The following is a 6,000-nucleotide window of genomic DNA, read 5'->3' on the forward strand; positions in this document are numbered from 1 at the left end:
GTGGCTAGGGGAGTAATTTGATAACATGCCTTTTTCTACCTCACATGCAATTGCCATTCTTTCGTCTATTTGGTCAACAATATTTGTGGAGTACCTCCTTACGGTAATAGTCACCGTTTGGTGACTTGACAGACTTGATCTTTGCTCACATCAAGATCACCATTTACCACAAAAGGCATGAAAAGAGAACAATAAAGTTTCTCAATTTTATTTACTGACAAATCATGATATGCCTGAAATTAAGTAAATAAGGAATAAATGTTTTTGTTTTGGGCTTTTATATGGATAGAATGGCCTCCATTTCAATTTGGGCTAGCTGATTTTATTGTCTTTTCACGGTCATAGAAGTAGCTCTCTCATCTACTATACCTTTTGCAAAATACGTTTCCTTGACCACAAAGGGCCTGCATAATGGTATACAGATGGATGAATCTGCACTTATCCTGATTCCTAAGCCAAGAAGTGAACGGGTGTGTTCCATGGATGATTGATAGCACAGCAGATGGCTTATCTATCATCAAATACCACTGGATTGCCTCTTTATCGTGCCTCTTGCACACTTACTAATAAAACAGAGTGAAGTATAAGTTAAGCATGGAGAAATAGATAATCTCTGGGTGTCTTCTGGAATTAAACAAGTCTCGTGCAAAGGCTTTGAAGTTCAAAAGGAAAGACACTTGGTTTTAGCATTGGACAGAAATATAACACTTCAATTTGTTAAAATAATTTCAGTCTTTCATTCTGAAACAACAAAAATAAATATTCATTCATTCATTCATTCATTCATTCATTCACTTTTTCTCTCCATAAGTACTTTTCACATTCCTATAACGGGCCAGAAACTAGGCAGGTGTGGCTGACAGAGACACAAAAAATATTTGGTCCACAACTTGAAGTATCTTGAAAACTGGAAAGGGAAGCAAAAATATAGGTGGAGTGTGCAATTCAGGCCTCCTGTGGATGGGACCTGAAGGCCAGTCAGGGCCCTGAGGTTTGGACAAGGCCTCAGAAAGAAAACCAGGCTGTGACTGAGTTTTGAAAGATATGCAGTTTTTTTTTCAGGTGGAGGGAGGGGATTGAGGACAAGCATTTTAGGCACAGAAAGAACAGCAGGTGTACTTGAGAAACTGAGCAGTTTAGGAGGCTGTGGCATACATAGCATGGAGATTAGTAGGGAGGGTAGCCAGGGAGGGATTCACCCAGAGTAAGATATAGCTCCTGATGGGAGGAAGTAAAGCACATAAAACACGCCCTACATCACATATTTGATGAAAGAGGTTTGCAGTCTGTTGTCTAAAAGACCTCTTAGAGAGGAAGATGTTTGTGAAGGTAAGTTGAGTTTTTTCCTCTTGGCATCAGTTTCAAGCTGTTTGGGTTCTCTTTTGCTTCCACTTGTACAGCCTTTCTCCTACAGCGTCATGCGAGCTCACTGTTGTAGTTTTACGTTCTTGACGGTAACCTCTCCAAGCAGGTCAGAAGTACTACAGCAGGAAGGAACACTTAGAGAGTCCAGCAACTTTGTACCTCAGATCAGAGAGAAAATTCAGTAAGGGACTGCCAAACTGGCAGCTTTCCTGGTGCTGAATTTGGTGTGAATGTGTTGAACTTTTTGCAAAGAAATTTAAAAACATCAGAAATTATGTAACTTGGCTTTGAGAAATATTTTTCTCCTTTGGGGGGGGGGTATGGGGCCTCTCCTCTCTGCCTAAAGAAATGTGACCATCTGACTCTAGCCCAGAATGGGCCTCACACCTTACTCCTGGCCCCTCACCCAGGGTAGATTTTTCCTCTAGAGAAGCTGCTGGAATGATTTCGGTAGCCATTACCTATCAGTAGTAGCAAAAACCTCTGTGCAGCTTTGTGTTCAGATGTGAGTCCCACACACATAATTTAAAATTTTTTAGTGTGCACATTAAAATTTAAAAATTTTTTAATGTGTGCATTAAAAAAGTAAAAAGGGACAGGGGAAATTAACTTTAATAATATATTTTATGTAATCAAATATATCCAAAATAGTATCATTTCAAAAGGGAATCAGTATTAAAAAGTTTATAAGATATTTTACATCCACATTTTGAGTCTTCAAAAGTGGTGTGCATTTTCACACTCATAACACATCTTGATTTGCACATTTCAAGTGTTCAAGAGGCACATGGGGATAGTAGCTACTATATTGGACAGGCTGGTTCTAGATTTTATATATGGACAGAAGCTGAGGGGATGGGCCCTGGGAATGCTTTTCTTCCTTTGGTGGCCAGACCCATTATGTACTGGAGAGGGGGCTGAATCAGGGAGAGAGACTAGAGAGAGCCCAGTTTCAGTGTGGCTCCTACAGAGCATGTCTTCGGGTAGCAGGAACTAACTGCCCTTTACAAAGTGGGAATGTCTGTAAATTGGCAATTGACAGAGCCTATAAATATTATCACACATTTCCTACCAACATTATAGAGTAAAAGTCTATGATCAAAGTGAAAAACATTCCGTCAGTGCAGCTCTTGCTTTCTTTTAAGGATAAAGATGGAGATCACAAGAGTACTAGGAACAGATTACTGGCACTTAGAGAAGATTTTAGAAGAAATCAAAGACTCCAGAATATCAGAACTGGATGAAGCTTTGAGGCCACGCTTACGTGTTTGGAAATTAAGACCTATAGAATTTAAGGGGCATTACCAGCCAACAGCTGGGTAGAGACAATGCCAGGTATAAGGCCTGGTTCTCCCAAATCCTTACCCTAATAGTGACATCTTGGCCCCTCTATCACTCAGTGACACAACATTAGTAATGCTACAACATTAGAGGAATATACAGCTAATTTTAAGGCTGCATCTATATATAATAGAGTGGAGACCTAGACATCACTTGGCTAACCTCATCTGTGGGAACAAGCAAATAAATTCTTACCAATCATTTTTTTTTATAGGGTGGGGTGGAGGTAGGTATTGGTTTCCTTCCTCAAATGTGCTTATTTTTATCCTGGTCAATTTACTAAGCAACAGTTATTTTGCTCTATACTATGGAGGAAAAATAAAAGAGAGAGAGAGAGAGAGAGAGAGAGAGAGAGAGAGAGAGACATAGGGAAAGTAAAAGAAAGAATAAGTGCAAATATTTGGGTAAATGAGGCCAAATAAAACAGTCATGTGAAAACTGAGGCTGTATTACAGCCAGATGGCTGCCCCCCCCCCCCCCAATTTTGCTGGACTTCACGACCTTGAGGGTTTCCTTTAACCTCAAGAGCTGGGGGGTATAAGATCTGTTTGACACTGGCTCCCAGAACTAGGTGGGGAGGGAAGGTTTCTGGCTCCAGTAATTTTTAAAGGGGATAACTATAAGTAGATGATTTAATTACCAGCCCTTGAACCAATTTATTTTCGGCAGCAACAGCAAAGTCTTACAAACCAGTGACACGAGTCAAGTGATTACTCTTTAAATGTGAGAGATGAAGAAGAGAGAGAAATTAAAAAAAAAAAAGCCTCTGACTTCATATGGCTTTAGGCCAGACTGCAAAGAAGGAATCTGTGAAATTCAAGGTCCTTGAGTCTATTATTTCTCTTTGCTATTATTTCTGAAACAAGACCTGGGCGAAATCAATTCAGGTTCAGAAAGAATATTACTTTAATTTTCTACATAAAATTGTCAGGAAGTCTGAGTTAGAAGAGGGGAAAAGACAGATGACTATCACCCAAGCAGAAATTAAATGAATAAATTAAATGAAGTAAAGTACATTTATATTACCAAAACTCTGGTCATGAGACAAAACACATCTTTTGGCACAAACTCCTAGGGGTTTAAAAAACAAACCAGCAACACCACTGATGAGGTAATGTCCCTGAAAATAAACTCTCTCTTGAGTGTTAGAAGATCAGTACTAGATAAAACAGAATTAATTTTATTTTGAGGCAAATGTATCTTTAAAGCTTTTAATTAGACTTCATCCTAGAATATGAGATTTTCATAAAAATTTAACTTCTACTCCCCCTTTTCAAGCTACTGACATACAATTTAAAAAAAATGGGAAAGCTCTTGGGAACATTCTGCCTAAGAATATGATGAAATACTAACTCTCTTGTCCTACTTTCAGAGTGGGTTTTCCTCTCACCATAAATTCAATCTGCCTCTAATTCAATCTCTACCAGATGTTGAAAGAATAGCAAGGAATCTGAGGAAGCTGGTGATAACACTTGCATGAGCCTTCCCAGCAGACACTCAAGTAGCTCACAGTCTAGCGGGACCATTTCACTGCTCTTAAGCTTTTGGTATTTTAAGGGACCTTAGTTTTTACTCTTTACATATCCCCCCCCACCCTTCCCTCTTGGTTAGCAGAAAGCTTTCCAGAGGCTGTTCAGGCTGGATTGCTGGCATGGTGAGATCAGTCAGGATAGTCCATGGCTGTTTGTATGGTACAGACAGACATTTTTTTTTTTTTTTTTGATTCTCCCCTTACTGGGTAAATACCAGTCCATTCTCTGGGTGGAGAAGCAGATGATGTTGATTTTTGGCATTTGGTTCAACAAAAATGTTGAGCGCTTACTCTGTGACCAGCCATGCTAGGCACTGTGTCTATGACTAGCCATGTGTTCTACATGGTGAGCTTACAGTCTGGAGATAAAATAGCTCTATTTCACATCACTCGGTTTTTTCTTTGACACACACATTAACCTTATTTCCTCTTAGGGGTACAAAATTCATGGGCTGCCGAATTTGGCCAGGCATATCTCCTCTTGGTTAGGATTTATTCTGGATTTCTGTCCCCCAAATAAAAACTGACCTTCCCTAGGTCTCATTCTCTCCTGATTTTGCTCTCTAGTGACAAAGGCTAGTTGATCCATGATCTTCCAGAGCTGGAAGGAATCTGATAACCCACACAGTCCAATGTCCTCATTTTAGATATGGGAAAATGGAGTCCTGAAGGGTTTAGTTCAATAAATATTTCATAAGTATGTCCTTGGGGCCAGTGAATGTGCCAGAAGCTGGGGCTGCACAGCATAGTAAGACAAGATTCCTACCATGATTATTTTGCTGGAATATATTTATATATAGTTAATTCGAATACTTTAGGTGCAAAGAGTATGGTATGTTTAGTGTATTATGGTGCTCATAGGGAGATCACAGGGAAAGCCTTCTTGGATATGGTGTCTAGGCCACTTTGTAAAGGATGAGGTAGGATTGGAAAGCTAAAAGCTGGGTGAGGAAAGTCAAAAGGACGTTTCAGGGAAAGGCATGAGCCAAGTCATACATAGACTCAACATGGTGCATGTGAGTTTAGAACTCTGGTCTCCTCCTTGTAAGCCTAGCATTCCACCCACCACATCATAGACTCGGCTGGAAGTAAGTGCCTGGAGAAGGTCCTAAATGAGTGCCTTGATACTGTGGACATCTGCTATTTTTGCCAGGTGGGCATCCATCCTTGATGATAACAACACTTCATTTCTTTTTTTTTTTAAGAATCTCTATCCCATACTCAGTTGGAGTTTTTGTGGGATGATGACGCCTGCCCCAAGACTCCAGGGATTGGTGCCTGACCCAGCTGTAGCTAGTCAACATATTCTATCCTCCTGGGAAAATGACTGGTGCAGCAATGGACACATGAACCAGCCCAGGCCAACGAGACTCAGTTCTACCACAGAATTTTTTTCAGTTATGTGAATCCCTCTTTTGGCTTGAGACTCTTTCATCATCTATTGGGAGGTCCCTAACAAGCACATCAAGAAACATTTATGAAAGCTTTCTATGTCACAGGCATTATTTTAGGATAGAAGTTACATGGAGATTCCAAATGCCATGGCATGGGCATAGGCCAGAATATTTGGGGGCTTATATGTAATGGATGACTATTTTCTACTCTGGTCAATCCTGAAAACTAGCCCTGACCTCTAGATCCAAGTGACCATGGCACCTAAACTTATTAAAAGGTTAGTCTTGAGGCACCTTGGTGGCTCAGTTGGTTAAACATCTGACTCTTGGTTTTAGCTCAGGTCATGATCTCATGGTTTGTTAGTTGGG

This window comes from Acinonyx jubatus, chromosome A1 (genome assembly GCF_027475565.1).
Source record: "Acinonyx jubatus isolate Ajub_Pintada_27869175 chromosome A1, VMU_Ajub_asm_v1.0, whole genome shotgun sequence".
In the NCBI taxonomy this organism is placed as follows: domain Eukaryota; kingdom Metazoa; phylum Chordata; class Mammalia; order Carnivora; family Felidae; genus Acinonyx; species Acinonyx jubatus.